Here is a 17,559-nt window from a genome sequence, read left to right as displayed (position 1 = left end):
ACCCGCCATCGCCTCAGGACTCCGCTCCTCCGGCTGCACCTCGTCGCTCCGTCCTACCGGCTCCGTTGCGCTCCTTCCTCCCGCCAGCTCCACCTTGGTCCTCAGTCGCTCCGGCTCCGCCGCGGATCTCCGGATCTCCGCTTCCACCTCGGTCGCCAGAGACCTCGGGCTCCACCCTGGCCCCCCGGATCCTCGGCATCCCCCTGGCTCGTTGGCTCTCCGTCTCCGCCTCGGGCTCCTCCACCACCTGCTCCGCTGCCATTGGTCGGCCCCCTGGAGTCGGCGGCCATTCCTCCTCCATGGCTCCTCCCTCCGTCGGCTCCACCGTGGGTCGCCATCATGGCTATGGCCTGGGTCCTGCTTGGTTCCTCCTGCTCCGGGCCCCTCCTGTCTCCTCCCTCCTTCGTTGCCTCACTGGTCTCTGTCTGCCGGCCCCCTCCCGGGTGTCCGTCCTCCTCCTGAGCCTTCTCCCTAGCTTCAACCTATGCCTCCCTCTGTTGTTGCCTATGGTGCGAGGACGCACCTTCCGAGAGGGGGGCAATATGTCAGGATTGGACCTGTTTTGTCATGTTTCAGTTCCTGTTTTGCCTTATTTGGTCATGTTCCTGTCCTCGTTTAGTTTGATTATGTTCCATTGATGTCACCTGTGTTCCCCAATCATCCCCGGTATAAAAGTCCTAGTCTGTTCAGTTTGTGTTTGTCAGGTCTACTCGTTCTCAATGTGTGTTGGCTCAAGATCCCATTGTGGATTATCTCCTGTGTTTCTTGATTAAAGACTGTTAAACGTTTCCTCGTGACTCCAGCATGTTCCCTCAACAGCGTAGCGTGACAATATGGTTAAACTATTAACTTTTTTGGTTAAACTATCCCTTTAAAGATGCTTTCAGTATTTTGTGGGAATAAATAAAAACCAGTACTAGTTATGTCTAGATAGATTTGCTGGTCAGGAGTGATACGTTTATTCAGATTTGAAGGGAAATTGTATTTTAATTGGTTTTGAACAAAATATTATTTAATTTAGATTAAATGTACTTAGTTTTGCAGAAAGGTAAAGAAGGGCCCTCTAGAGCTTGAGACTCCTTAGGGAATTTTAATGAGCTACCCAGACCACACTAAAACACGAAAGCCTATCAATCTATAAATTATATCAATTATAGCCTCAAAATTTGCATTTCAAAATCTGTTTTCAATAGCACATTAAAAATCTTCCTCAGATGTGCAAATCAGCTGATGCTAATAGATTCTGAAGTATATCTAATTAAGATAATGAGAGCTTTGATGTCCCATGTCAGAAAGTACAACTCCGCAGCTGAGCATCTATATGCATAAAAAAAACAGCCAATCCATCTCCCCATGAAAACAAGTCCTTGTGCAGCTCTTTTCCCCTACCTTCAACTTAGTTTTTTCAGGGAAAGTGAGAAAGGTTTGTTTCAGAGAAAGAGGTCATGACTACAGCTCCTCTCCATATTCATTTGACCTCTCTTTCTTTATATCCGACTGAGAGAGTGCTGCTACTGTACAATGAATATGCAATAGCCCCGCCTCACACGCTGCACTGTCCTTCATGGATGATAAACAGACTGCAGAAATTATTATAACTAGTTATGATTAATTATTCATATTTCCCATGAGCTGATTCGCTACACTAGTATCATAATGTTGGAAAAGAATTACACACTTAGCTTTAACCGTGAAATTAAAACACTTATCAACCATTTAGAAAAACATTACAAGCATTTTTTCACAATACTCACAGTAGAAATCCTGGAATGCCTTGGACAACTTGATGTTTAATGTAACTTTCGTGTTGGCCCATTAATATATTAATACATATGCTGACATATGCCTGCTAGTTTTATCAGCCAAGCCATTAGTTACATAACTAATTTATTTTTCATACAATATAGTGAAATAATATTACAATTTAAAATAACTGTTTTATATTTTAAAATGTCATTTATTCCTCTGATGGCAAAGCTGAATTTTCAGCAGCTATTACACCAGTCCTCAGTGTCATATGATCCTTCAGAAATCATTCTAATATTTGTATATATACACTTACACATTTGAATTTTAAATAATTTTTATTTCTTTTAAAATATACTGATGTGACGAAAAGGCAGTCATGACACCCTGTTCGAGGTGTTCCAAGTGTACATACACAAAACCTCTCTTTCTTTATATCCGACTGAGAGAGTGCTGCTACTGTACAATGAATATGCAATAGCCCCGCCTCACACGCTGCACTGTCCTTCATGGATGATAAACAGACTGCAGAAATTAATTTACATTTGTATTGACAAGAGATTTCTCCAATTTAATCACCTTATTTTCTCATTTGTAGCTTTACTCAAAGTCAGCCTACTTTTCACTGCTTTTTTTCTTTTCTTCCAAGCTGGCCCATTTCCATTTAAATTGAATAGGACACACGTTCTTAATGTGACAGATATTTTTTAAATGGCTATGATGGCTTGAACAAATCTCAGCATCATTGGGAGTTCAGAAGAAATGCTGGCGCCACACTTTTTCTATTTGTTTTGTAATCCAGGTGGGTTTATGTGTTTTCAATGAGCTGAATTGGAATTTTTCATCTATGTAATGCTATATTTGCCTGAAAGTGTCTTGGAACTCAAGTGTGACAGTTTTGACTGTCATGTGCATCAATACCATTAAAGTGTGTGATTTCTGAATCATTAGCATAGCCAGGTGACTGTTTTCAAGCAGGTTTCCCCTGAACACACACCCTGTCTTGCATTGGTCAAGCCAAACAGATAGCCCTGCCCCAAACTCATGCCATTGGTTGAGCCACTGTTGCTATGTTGCCTGCAGTGTTTACACTTTTTATGGTACATGAATCTACAAATGGCTTATTTACAGTTATCTGCAACTGAAATGGCAGCTAGTGTAGCGTCTGGAGCATTCACTAGACTGGACTTCCAAGTACGACTGGGACCATCCACATGGGTTGTTGAGGGTGACAGAGCTTTTATCGTTCCTAAATGTGCCAAAATTAGTCAGAGGAAGAAAAAGGAAGCTGCCTAGCTTTTGAAGAATTAATAAGGCTGTCTCATTTAAATGTGCACAGCGTCTGAGACAGCCTCTGAAAGTCCCAGTTTTACATTTTCTTGACAGTGCCTTTGACGAGCGCTGATAACGTACAGCAGCTCCCAGGGAGCTCACATCTTATAATAAAGAGTTTGGCGGCGGAGACGAACTCTGCTGATCCAAGCTATGCATTATTATGTGTCTTCCTAGCAGAAAAGCAGCTCCCATTTATGCCTCCCACTATTTTTACACTGTTATTATGGCTGAACGTTATCCGACTGTTCAAATGCCAGCCTATAAGCACATACTGCTTTTGTTCTGCAGGAATGGTTTACATGAGCGATGGTATTTAATGCCTGTTTGGTATCTGGCTTATACATTTAAGATTCACCATATTAGCACCATCTTCTGTGCAGCCGTTTTAGAAAAACTTCCTAAGTGCCTTTCCTTAAAGGGTTAGTTCACCCAAAAATGAAAATTAGGCTGCGTTTTACTCACCCTCGAGCCATCCTAGTCGGAGTTATGTTAAAAATTGTCTTTGATCTTTCAAGCTGTTTAATGCCACTCAGCGGGTGTTGCATTGCTTCAGTCCAAAAGAACTTAAATACAAATCGCCCATCCATAAAAAAAAGTGTCTCACACGGCTCCGGGGGGTGAACAAAGGCCTTCTGTAGCGAATCGATGCGTTTTTTGTAAGAAAAATGTCCATATTAAAAACGTAATAATCACTTGAATCTAGGCCTGTCACGATAACAACTTTTTGTTGTGCGATATATTGCCCCAGAAATAATTGCAATAAGCGATATTATTGTCATTTTAAAGACCATTTTATGCCACTGAATATATAATCATAATGTAACAGCATAATAATGCAAGAAGGCCTACACACTTCCAAATGACAACAGACTTTTAATTTTCAAGAATATTTAGATCATGTAAATTAAGTATCAATACATTAGATACCTTAAAAAGCTGAATAAATAGTAAATAAACATTTTCTAACAAAAAGTGCAAAGTAACAAGTAACAGTGAGCGCAAGCTAGATTCAAGTGATTATTATGTTTTGAATATGGATATTTTTCTTACAAAAATGCATCGATTCGCTACAGGAGGCCTTTGCTCACCCCCGGGAGCCGTGTGAGACACTTTTTTTTATGGATTTTTATTTAAGTTCTTTTGGACTGAAGCAATGCAACACCCGCTGACTGCAATGATAGAGCTTGAAAGATCAAAGACAATTTTTTATATAACTCCGACTGGATTCGTCTGAAAGAAGAAAGTCATATACACCTAGGATGCCTCGGGGGTGAGTAAAACGCAGCCTAATTTTCATTTTTGGGTGAACTAACCCTTTAAAGCGAGTGTTGGGAGATGAGCAATCACCTCTTTTAAGAGTAGCAGGTCAATAAAGACGGAGTTTAAAGGGGTTTTCTGCCTTTTGTGATTGGCTTATCCTCCATCCTCTCCACTCAAATTGCAGATCAGCTCATGTATCAGATGACTGCACATGGACTAGGTAGGCCTGTGACCCATTTTTGAAACACAGCCTTAGGCCACGCTATGCATAGATAACATGTATGTTCTCACCTAGGTTACTAAAAGCATGACAGTGAAGAGGACAGAGTGTGAAAAAGAGTAAAATCACAAAGGCTGGTCATTCATAGCTGGTGGTCAGGAATTAGTGCCTCTGCTGGTAGATGCAGTAACTACACCATCATGACTTGCCTATTAATGGCCGTTCAGAAGTATTCTGACTTGATTTTTTATTTTGCAGCAACATATAAATCCCATGTATTTCATTATATTATAGTAGATGTTTTACCAGTGAAAGATAAATTAGAGGAATAGTTCAACCAAATTGTTTGCACTCAAGTCATATATACCTCGTTCCAGTACACAAGTCAGAAAACCAAGATAGACTCGTCCATTGTTAGTAATACCAGTCAATAAAACACATAAAAAGCAGTATTTTACATAGTATTTTGGTCGGATAGTACTGTGCGCACCATTACTGTTTCACTTATGTTGATGAGATTAGCAACCATTTTGGATTCTGAAGTTGGGGTTGTTGTTGTTCATCTGAGTTTCCAAGTCAGAGCTCCAACTTGAGGGGGTGTTCCAGTTAGTTAGTGTTCCGGGAACTCAGAATGTCTTACTTGAGAGTACAAATGGAATGCACCATAAATGTTCACTTGCTTCTTCTGGTGTTTCTACAGACCAATGCAAAAGGTATATTTCTGCCACCTACTGGACTGGAATGTGAAGCACTAGGCAGTGGACAGGAAAGCATTATTGGTTGTAATTCACTGTATTGCTGATTTTACTGTAAAAATTGCTTATCTTTTTTCATTTATTTATTTATTTTTTTTTAACCAAAACTTGCCTGAGCATAAACTGAATGTACTTTTTTGCTGATACATTTGGGCACTTTATTAACATTTTGCATTTGGATATATATTTAAACATGTTCAAAGACTGCTTTATTCTGGCTGAATTGTGGATTAATTATACCTAAACATTTCTCTGTATTTTTTGTTTCTCATTTGTTTTTCATGTCAGTCATTTCTGACCACAAAGATTTAAGATGTGAAAGATGTGACCATTTAGCCTTTTCTAATCATGTTCAAATTTTTTTTTTTTTTTTTTTACCAGGTGCAAGTAGAACACCACAGGGTAAAGTGAGTCATGATGCTCTTGGTTGTGTACCTCTGGTGATTGTACGTCATTGAGAAGTTGCCCTTGATATGCATGAAAAATGTTAACAGATAGTTTTCTCTATGTATTTTTGACCTCCATGGTCACAGTGTCTTATAAGGAGGCTGCAGCGGAGGCGATAGGGCAAGGAACCGCTAGCAGCTCAGTCAGCAGAACGCAGTCAAGTGTATAACAGCAAGCACCACGTTAAATGTGAGAGCTGCCCATAGTAATCTATGTTAAATTACCCTGGACATGAAGAAAAGCCTTCCTTTTTAAAGAATTTCAACTATCACACTGAAGTATTAGGCTGTTTGGATTATTGGGACAGTGTTGTCCTCAACACTGGCTGGTGTAAGTGGAGGCAAATGATAAACATAACTATATCAGTGTTATACAGGGGTGAACATATTCAGAGAAATAGGTTTTCACCACTATTGGCGGTTGAAATGAATTTTCATTCAACGTTCTTATGCTTCCCAGGCAAAGAGCTAAAAATAAATGTGAGACTTTGTGGAGAGGGGGAGTTGGAAATGAATTTCAAATGCAGCAGTAGTGAGAAAGAGTGTATGTGTGTGTGTGTGTGTGTGTGTGTGAATCTCACATTTCTCTTTCAGACTGTGCTGTAGTCTATGAGCTTTGGATCCATCCAGAGTGTTTGGCTACAGACAGCTAGCATTTCATACAGTCTGCAATTTCTGTCTTGCTAAGGTTGTGTCTTTCATTCGGCAACCTGTCTATTCCCCTCCATTTCTTATCTATACCGTTCCGGGCTTTTGCCAGGTTATATTTCACCGATGTTGTTTTCCTGAAGTCCTTGACAAACATTGGTTTATTTCCCAGCAGATGCTGCAGTTCATACCCCTTCCCCTTGCCAAAGTATCATCATTGCTTCAACCTCTCTCCCAGGGCTTTTGAATTATAAAAACTGGCATTTAAAGCAAAAAATCTCTTGGACTTCAGATATTGTACTGTACAGATGGCCATTACTCCAATTAGCATGCTAAATGCTCACACGAACCGACAACTTCTCTCCACGCTAAGAGTGCCCAGTGTGGCATTCAATCTCCCCATGCAATCATCACAACTGCTCTTTGATGTAGCTAAAGGGATCAACAGTGTGACGCAAGGCCTCTTTTTGAACCAGCACTTCCCTGGAGTGCTAATAAAACAGCAGGTCTGCTCCACCCCGCCGAACCCTCCGTGGGAGCTCTTTTTGTACGTTTCTGGGGCTGTGGTGGAATCTAAACCGAAGTGACACTTATAGGCAGGGCCAAATGGAGAGATGGAGGAACAGGCTCTCACAGGGAGAGGGAAACATTTGAATAGGTAGATTGACAGTCAGTGAGCTCTACGGAGATGGAAAGTGTGTGTACTTCTTTTGTGGCGAGGGTCATGAGTGTTGCAGCGTCGGCAGAATGGCAGCGATTAGAAGTGACACACTGTCAAGTGTTTCGCTACACCTCCGTGGCGAGAGCAAACACAGCTGGCACTTCGCGCAGGATGCTAATTCCTGGACGCACGAGGCCTTTGTTCCCAATGTTTGTTTTTATTTGGATGGCATGTTTGACTTGAACACTAAATGGCAGGGTGGAATTGGAACCACTTTTACTACTGCATTCACAAACAGGCATTGCAGAAAACACATATGTCTTTCTACATTAATTTCATGAAGTGTGTCGTTTTTTGTCACACAGTACATTTTGAGCTCTGTAACTTTAAAAAATATGAAAATGCTCGTTTTGTAGCTTGAAGGAAGTTTTAATATAAACAGGTATATAAGACTTTCTCAAACTTAAACGAAAGTTACCTTACATGGAGCTAGAAGTTAATTCTAATATTTTTAATATTATTTAATATAATTTATATATTTAATATTATTTAATATATATTTTTTATATTTTTTATTTTTAATATTTTATCTTATATTTTGATCAATTATATACTGTAGAAATGCACCATAAACCATAAATGGGCATTTGTCATAATGGCCATTATAATGTCAGTATGAAACCATGTATTTTTCTGCCAGGGTATTTGTTTTTCTATGGATTTTTTTTCTTACAATGAGTATAGAATTTGAGTATCGGATCATTTTAATATTGGACATCAGGTTTTTTTGGCTATAGCATAAAAAAGTTGGTTTATTAGTTTAATTGTAATTTTGTTGATAAGAGAAGACTAATATGATTTTCGTGTTTAAGAATTATGTATATTATATCAAGACATAGGCTGTATGATGAGAACATAAAAAGTACTGCAAGTCAGGAATCACCCCTATAGATTCCAGTTTTGCCTGCAGGAATGACCTCAATTTTTATCTTGCATGTAATAAAAACATCATGCAGTTATTCATTTATCTAGAAAGCTGGGACCCCAGCCAAAGCCATTAGGAATCATGAAAGCGTTGTTTATTTATTTATTTATTTATTTTCATTTCCACTCATTTAACATTTGGTTATTGATGCCCACAGAGCAGTGTAATACAAACCCATCGCTTTATGCCACATAATCAGTTCTCCTCTGAGATTAATTACTGTGGATGTCCTGATTAATTAAGCATGGAAGGGAAGAATGGTTGTTTGGAAGCAACAATTCAAGGTCAATTATTTGAAATAATTGTGCTGAGAATGATCCAGTGATCGTTAATGAAACTGGTGTTAAAAAATGAGAGGTATTGTTGGTACAACAACGATTCTTGCAAGTTTGTGTTGCTATTGCTCGATGGGTAAAGCATTGTGGTGTCAAAGCCACAGTCACTGGTTAAATTCCCAGGGAAGGTACATACTGAGACAAGATAGGTTTGGTTTGGAAATGTATATACTGTTAGGCTAAATGCACAAAAATGCATATGTGATGCACAAGATACTCTAAATATCTCTTAAAATGACAGGGCAATACCTCTGAATGGTGAAACTCACATATCTTTCTTCTTGTTTTTATTATTATTTTTTTCCACATCAGTGGCCATGCCAGGATAGTGCACTATTCAGAACTGAATTGTGAATGACTTTTAAAGTCCCACTAAATTCCTGAATTTAAATGCAGAAAGCAAAAGGATGCAGAATTGCAATTCAAATTAAACATAGCTTTAAATTTAAATGAATTAAAATTCCAAACAAGCAGTTTAACTCATTTTTAAACCTTGTTTGTCGAGAAAGAATTTCAGTGTTGACAAAGATAACTTTTCTCAACCAAGGTATGGAAACCCCCCGAATGCCGTACTTGTATTGAATTTCTTTGAACTGCAGTTCAGTAAATCTCTTTCCTGTCATTCCAATTCAACTTCCTGTCAGCATGGCCACTGTAATTCAAATTCACACTCATAAACTAAAATGGAGCTAGCTCAATTCTGAATTTTGCCCAAGTGTAGCTCATGCAATTTCCTCATCCCATTTTTGATGTGCTACACCCTAATGGCAGACGCAAATGCATTCATAAAATCCGGCACAGAACGACAAGTCTGCCACAGTGAAGCATGAGTCATTTAGATTTACAAAGCATAGCTAAATACGATCACTGTTTGCAGCGAGCATGTGTACTCATGCGCTTCTGTGTATTGTCCCTTTGTGACAGACACTGTGTGAGAGGGCATGGACCTGTCAATGCTCAACACTCTTATCAGTCCAGCTGCCACCAAATAATATTTTCATTCAAATGACAAAATCCATTACCCAAACCCAGGGCTCTAGTGAGAGCATTTAATGGCACAATTAAACTTCAACTGCCTAGTATCCATTGAGCAATTAACCTTTGATAAACCAATTAATGTTTAGCATTCGATGACAGAAGTTGGGCCTGGGGAAGTCATATTGGAGTTTAATGGAACGACTCCCAGTCTAAGATTAGCTTAGCGCAGCTATAAAATTGTCAGAATCCCTTGTTTTCTGCTATATTGATTCTTTTGTGCGGAGCCATCGCTCAGCTTTGCAGATGAAAAAGGGGAAATTTCCAGAAAGCATGCGGGAGAACAGAGGAGCTGTCAGTTATTATAAAGCCAAGTTCGATGAATTATTGATAGCAGTGTGAACATGTCTCCAGACACTGCTTGATTATTTCCTACATGATGTGCAAATGCTAGTTTCCTTTGATGTTTGTTGCTTCATTGTCTCTGGCAACTTCCTCTCAAAGATGCTACCTCTCAGGTCACTATGGAGACCGTCACCACTCAAACATACGCAGACGTGCTGAAATACTGGCTCTCCAGCTGCCATCCTTTAATGTGGTTGTTGTGACTATAAAATAAGTATAAACACGTCAAGAGGATTTACCACCTGTCTGGAGGGCTAGTTAATGTGCGTTTTCTGAGATCCCAGGGGATCTCGACAGAGGAAACGGTTTGATATCTGTTCTTGCTATCATGATATGGTTGAATGTTATCATGTTGTCATCACAGGCGCACCGCGGGTCATCGTCGGCCTGTCCTTTATCATCAGTAACGTGACTCAGACAAACCGGACAGTGCCTGATCCCATTCGCCATTAGCAAATCTCCATGCGTGAATTTATCTCCTCTTAGTCTCCAACAATATCATTTTCCCAGGCTTGACAGCCCTCAAGCCTCCCGAATGCAATGATAAAGAATTGATTATATTCTTTATGGAGCGCAGAGGGCCCAAATGTGTTTTGTGTTCCTTCTCCTATTAGCTGTAATGAAAAAGGAAAAAAAAGACAGAGGAGAGTTGATGAATGTTTGGATTGCGAATAGTTTGCGAGAGCTTTACATTACCACAGAATACCATCAGTCTTCATGCTGAAATATCCTCAGTGACAGACACCAAGACACTAGGCTTGCAGACAGTGGATTTAGTCACTTATCGATAAAAACAGAATAGGAAAAACATACGGTAGTCTATGTTTTGCACTGTAGCACATAATGAATTGAGAGTCTGGCTGAAAATGTGTTATTGTGGAAGGCCTCTCACATATTGATGTAGGTTTTAATTTCCTGTTCTCCCCACGTTTGCCATTAGCATTGAGACGATACAAGCGTTTAATGAAAAACACCCCCCTCCCTCCTCCAGACTAAACTGTCACGGCAAAATAATGAAGCACACAAAGCACTAGGAAACTAATAAACCTCATATTTCTTTTGACATCAACATGAAATCATATGAAAATAATACTTGCAAGAAAAGACTCTCGTCGTAACGCCACCTCCATATTGTATTTCAGGACGAGATGGTGGAAAACAAAATGCGGATACAGTGAGGCGATGATGGGCCTCTATTATGCTTGAAATGAGCTTAATTTTACCCTGGTGTGGGACATTTTATCAGACCTAATGAACAAGGGTTGTCATGTGCGTCAGCCACCTCAGTGCTTTAAGATGACATATCATCACTTAAATCATTAGGGGTGAGATTTGAGGAGGTGGTGTGAATTATGATATTTTGCCAGTTCCTCATAATCATCACACACTAGAACATTTGTCATCAAAGCCTATCCCATGAAAACCCATGAACCATTTTTATAATTTATGCCTGTTCATTTTTAATAATCCATCAGTCCTTGAGAACAAATTGAGAAACCTGATTTGGATTTAGTGAGGTACGATAAATTCAAACGGACTGGGGTATGATATATGTTTTGAGATCTTGTTAATTTGAAGGTAATCCTTCATGCAGAGCAGACGTTGTGTAGAATCAATAAGCGGTGTGTGTCAAGTTGTTGATTGATGTCCATTTGAATTAATTAGATTATGGTATGATTCAGAGAGAACAATGCAGTTTCACGTTGTCATAGCAAATAAAATTAACGAGCTTTCAGTGGACGTCATCATCGCATGTTCTGTCAAATGATTACCTCACATTTACATAAATACAACTAACAGTGCAACTTTGCAAATTCAGGGTGAGAAAGCTGTATGAAAACATGTGAGGGGAAATTAAATCAGCTACTATTAAAAAAAAACATAAAATGGATTTTGCTGTCAGCAATATCTGTTATTTACACAATTAGACTATGTTTTTGAGACAAAATGCAAATTCCTGGTGTGACAACATGCAATGGCTAAAAGCTCCCTCTCAACATCTTTGCAATCTGGCAGGCTGTCCTGCTTAGGGAACGCTTTTCTGAGCTGTTTAAATCTACCATGTCCTGTTTGGCCAGAAACTCATTATGGGCCACCATCTGCAAGTGATGAACAAAATCCAGATTCTCATCTCCTGGCACCCTCCGTTAGTCCTATGGGATGGAGAAAGAGTTTAGACAGACCAAGCTGTGCCTTTTCAATGTAGCTTCAGATCGTTTGTACCAAAGATATGGCATGTTTGCATTATGCATTCTGATACCGGTAGCGTCTGACACCATAAATTACAAATTCTGCCCATGTAAGGTTTTTAAGAAGCTCTCGTGGAACAAGCTGGAAGCTGTGAAGTCGACACTTATATGGGCCTGTTATGCATAGATCATCATCTGCTTCCTGACTGAAGACTCAAATCCACAGATAATTTCCCAAAGATATATTTTCATTGGTCAGTTTTGGCAACTGTGTGATATAATTGTATGCTTTTGGTCCCCTTGGATGGTTGTGCTTAGCTGGTGGAACTCGTGGGATTGGACCGCAGAGAAGGACTGGAGGGGAGGATTCCCCTCAGCAGATAAGCAGGATTTGTGTCTGGGAAACTGGAGATTGCAGGCCTGTCTCTCTGAGAATTACAACAGCCACTCAATGCAGCCCTTGCTCAAACCTTTGTACAGATCTGAGGGACTCGCAGCAGTGACACTAGCACTGTTATCACAGACATTAGCATGGGTCAGCAGTGTTTTTCATGTTATTCTTGTTTTTCTTCTGTAGAAATGACACAAGAATCTGTTTAGAATTTATCATTTCAATCTATAATTTAAATGGTTTAATTTTTAGAATTTATAATTGAATATATATTTTACTCAGAAATTCAGATAAAAGATTTATCATCATAAAACAGAACATTTAAAAAAACTGTCCTTGATGTGGAAAGAGTGTATTGATGCACGCATAGTGAAGTCTTCATGCTTTGATTATTTGATTATTATTATTTTTCCATGGTTTCCATGGTTCCATGGACTTCTGAGGATATTGCATTATATGCAGTGAATTATAGCAATGGCATATTCACAACTATGCTATGATAGACAGACGTTATGCAAACACTAAGTCACACACATTTTGACTAGCATGTAACATTTAAGGTTTTTGTGTTTTCTGTCATCTGTATTCTCTAATAACGTCACATATATGTATGTATGTATATATATATATATGTGTGTGTGTGTGTGTGTGTGTGTGTGTGTGTGTGTTAGTGTATAGATAGTTTGTTTGTGTGTGTGCATATGTTCATATGTGTGTATGTATTGTACTGTAAGTACAAATGCACACACAAACAATGTATATGAAACATAAATATCTTTTTTTCCCTCCTAAAAGCATTGTTAGCTTTGTTGATGTTCTTTTTTATATTTTTCTGAATTATTCTAAAAATTATCGTCATGATCGTCTTTCATATTGTCTTTTTGTATTTCGCCCTTGTTGACAAAATTTTCAAAATAAATCAATAAATACACCCTTTGCCAACAGACATTTTCAGATGAGATTGCAACTGTTTGAAAACACACATGAATCGGTGCAATAGAGGGCAGGCAGTCTCTTGATATCCTCTAACCAGCTGAATGGAGTTTGCTGAGGGCCTTTTTTACATTGAGCAGAGTTGTCTTGAGGCAGAGAGGATGTGACAGGGTGCATTAACTTGATCTGTCTCTGTTCTGAAGGATTAAATGGCTATGCTTATACATTAGCCTTGAGCTAAATGGCCATCAACCCTCTCACATATTGTTCAGTCCTCACTGTCAGCGTTACACGCGCGCATGAACTCTACGCCTGGTAACCGTTTATGGTTTGTTTCTCGAAGGATTAAAAAAGAAACAGCTTTCCACACTGTAAATCGATCATGCCGTGCGAGCGGTAAGACCCTCTCTGATGCTGAGGGGGGCAACCAGATCGATTCCTCTCCCTCCACTCGACGAAAACAGGGAGACACAAATCTAAATTGAAGTCCTGGGTGATTTACAAAAGGGGGAAAGAAAATGAATCACTGCAGATGTCAGGGGGAACACAGAGATATAATTCAATTACCTAAGTGTGGAATGACATTTGATTTAATCTGAACTATTAATGCCAGTGAGGTCAAGCCAAAAGAAAGGGCACTTGTCTAGTTAGTCGCAATTAGAGTGTAAATCTCAAATGTCTGTAAGGCGGGGGAAAATGTCATTTGCAGAATAACTGGCTAATAACGTGGTTCCCTCACCTTTGAGTAACCAGGCGGCGCAGAGTGAATCTAAATCATGCAAGACTAACAGTAGAGTCATTCGAGAAATTTGTCCGCCTTTTGTCATGGTCGGATAAGAATTAGTGGGAGCACTCGATGAGTCGGTACAGAGCGCCGAGCACCCACTAATCCTTGCGAACAAACACAGGGAATTAGGAATCTTGGCAAGAGCTTAGAGAGATGCTATATGTGCATTGTCATGTCGTTCCTTTTTCGCCTAATCATCCGTGTCACTTCAGGCATCTTAAAGTGGCAGATCGCTTATAGCATCTCAGTTTAGATTAAGATTTATGTTCTGGATGATGCGCTGCAGCTAAATTATATCGCCATTGCATCCTACAAAATTCCAGAGGATGCTCGTATAACTATACATTAGATATGTGGTTCGATAGTTTATTGAATACGCAGCTGTATGTTCTGCAAACCAGAACCCGTATTAGCCAGTTTTATCTGCAGGCATTGGGCTCAATCAGACACGCTTTTACTGCCACCTCAAAGGGGCCTCCATGCATGTTATTGTCTTCTATTTTAAGTGACTGCCCACTGGGTGGTGCAGAGAGTGAAATGAGAAGAAGTTTGGAGTCGTCAGGCTCCTGCAGCGCTGACGGTGCGGCTGTGACTGATATTGTGTATTATCTGTCTGTCCAGCAAAAACTTTTCTCCCTCCTGCTCGCACACAAACACAGACTAACATACCCCCAAATGCCAGATCTGTCACAAGTTATGGCAGTTCTCTCCACCAGGGTGAAATACCAAACTAATTGTGACAACTTCTTTCATGTTAGTTAGTTAAAATTGGCTGTAAACAAACAGATCAGGACTGTGTTTGTCTTATTTTTCTTAGTGTTTATACATTTCATGAATTATGCATGATTAGATTGTGGTTTAGTCATCTTCAGGCTTGTTATTGCCATTTTCTCTTCTGGTTTGTAAATGGCTTCACCAAATTGTCAGATATTGGAATTCACTTCAGCCAGTGATGTGTTGAGTCTTTGTCAGTGGTCATTTTGTATCTGATTTCTACATTTTGCATTAGTCACAGACATTAGTCAAACACAAAAACCCATTGTGTGTGTGTGTGTGTGTGTGTGTGTGTGTGTGTTTGTGTACCTTATTTCAGGCACAAATTTGTACCCAGACGTGAGCTAAATCTAACAAAACCTCCTTTTGGGGACGTCCTCATTTCTAAAAATTAAGTAAAAATTTTTTTTTTGTTTTTGTTTTTAATGCAGAAATTTTCCTACTAGGGTTAAAGCTGGAATACATTACATGACTTTTAAAATCTGAACAGATTTGAAAACATTAGGCATCATACATTTGCCAACTTTGTAAATAGATACAGAAAAAAACTGGGCATCATACACTGAATGACTTATTGAATAAAAATATAAAAATATCAAACATGCTTGATGTCATCCGACTGGATGGAATCCCAATTTACGGTAAAGCTAAAAAAAATCTGTGCCCATCATACATTATGTGATTTTCTGTGAAATCTGTCAACTCGGACCGTATCTACAAATTTAACAAGTACTAATAAATTGTTTAATAAAGAAAATTTACTGTTCTTCTTGTTAGACTGCAATTCTCCAGTTAGGAAGAAAGGCAAAGGGGGTCACTTTCTTTATTAAACAATTTATTAGGCTAGTATACTTGTTTGTTTATACTTCATGTTTTTGTTATTTATTTATTATTGGTATTACTGTTTTGTTTTTGTTTTTTTGTATATTTGTTATGTTGGAATCCATTCTCCCAATCTCACAGTGAAAAATGTTGCAGTGATTTTATGCTGGGGATGAACCTTAACATCAGTTTGGTAAATAAGGGAACCTTCTTGGGGGTAAATCAAAGCTAAATGTTATAAACATTATAATGTGATTTAAAGAATGAATCAGCCTTTGACAGAACATTGGTTGTGCTGTATGTCTGTTTAAAAGATAATAAGAGTCATTAGCTTAGGAATCTGTTCTCACTGGTCATGCGGTATGTTTTGATTCACTAAAAAGAACCGGCTCATATCATTAGCTTGAGAATTGGACTTTACTAGAGTAATTTAGTATGGTGCTTATTCCTTATCTGCAGACAAATGCATGTGCGAGAACCATTTATGTAAACAGATGTCATTATTAAATTATTTGTTTACAGAATTTTCAGAATAAAAACTGGTTCTGTTTCCTAACCCTAAGTTAAATAAAAAAAAGTATTGGCTGCAAAATGTTTCACTGGATGGTCTGCCATGCATCCAGACTCCTTTCGGTTATATATAAATATAAATGAACTAGTGTTCATTCCTTTTTAACCAAATACTAAAGCAGTCTAGTTCTCAGGCAAATGAAGCTTCAGGTGTCATGGATCACATATTTTTGCCAAAACTAATCAAGTTCTAATACAGTGCTTTAATGTAAAATGTGTTATTGATTTAAAAGTACATTTCGTGTGTAAAAACATAACTTCATTGCTCTGTGCATTGTATGTCATTCTTTTTAAGCTATTTGAGACTATGGTGATGTAATTATACTTTTTATATCTCCTCAGCCTGATGTCATATTTGCATATTTGAATATACATGACCACAATCCATGATATATGGAAGATAGAAAGGCCTATAGAAAATTCTCTCAAAAATGGTAGATTATCTGGATGCGAATAACAATAGCTGCACTGCAAATCTCCAGTATCTTTTCTTTGATGTTCCTCTCTTTAAATCCCATCATTAGGCATTGATTCATGCCATGAATCATAGTGACAATACGCAGCCACATTCACCCTCTCTTAAGGCTGGGAGGCGTTATGACAGTGCTTACAAAGGGAAATGGAGGTCATTCTCACTCATCCTGAACACAGCACAATACTCACTGATGCGTTCACAATCTATTCCAGAAATAAAGCAACAAGACAAACTGAAAGCCACTGTTATGTGCCCCCTGTGAGGGCAAGTAGCAAAGCTGTCAGTCAGTGAGGCGGTTAGAGATTCAGCCTTATGGTTTTCACAGGGCTGAAAGGGGGCTTTATAGACAACACAGAGTAAGAAGAACACCAGGAATTGTGAAAAGTGAAAAGCGATAGTACAGTGACGTCTGGCACTTAGGAAATCAATACACAGTTCATGTGAACATGTTTTGAATCAATTACAGAAGTACAGACCCCATAACTTGCACACAAACTAATATACTCATGTGCTTGCATAGTTTATTTTTAAATGTTTCGTTATTTAATGACAAACAATACATTCAGAATTATAATTCAAATGTACAGACAGTGTACTGTTTCATAGTACAGCTATGTGCTTTAATTTATCTTATTATGAAGTATGAGGGGAAAAAATGATAGTCTGTACTAATCATCCATAAACATGAATAAACATGATCTGATTTGCATTAATGAAGTGTGAAGCATGAGTGTACTGAAGAAATGCAAAAATAAATAACAACACATTGTTTAAAATTAATATTCTAGTAGTCATTTAGCCATATTAAGTATGTGATAATAGATTACAACACTTCACTGCATTGCTT

General features: G+C 38.6%; 1 protein-coding gene across 2 annotated transcripts in view; it reads left to right on the top strand.

The window, feature by feature from the left end:
• The window catches only part of LOC107740326 (alpha-1,3-mannosyl-glycoprotein 4-beta-N-acetylglucosaminyltransferase C-like), a 117,050-nt gene that overhangs the window by 67,014 nt on the left and 32,477 nt on the right, over window positions 1–17,559 (top strand). The gene's annotated exons all lie outside the window — the stretch shown is intronic.

The sequence above is a fragment of the Sinocyclocheilus rhinocerous genome, unplaced genomic scaffold, assembly GCF_001515625.1.
Source record: "Sinocyclocheilus rhinocerous isolate Xijiao unplaced genomic scaffold, SAMN03320098_v1.1 scaffold2055, whole genome shotgun sequence".
In the NCBI taxonomy this organism is placed as follows: domain Eukaryota; kingdom Metazoa; phylum Chordata; class Actinopteri; order Cypriniformes; family Cyprinidae; genus Sinocyclocheilus; species Sinocyclocheilus rhinocerous.
This window is presented reverse-complemented; position numbering and strand designations above follow the sequence as displayed.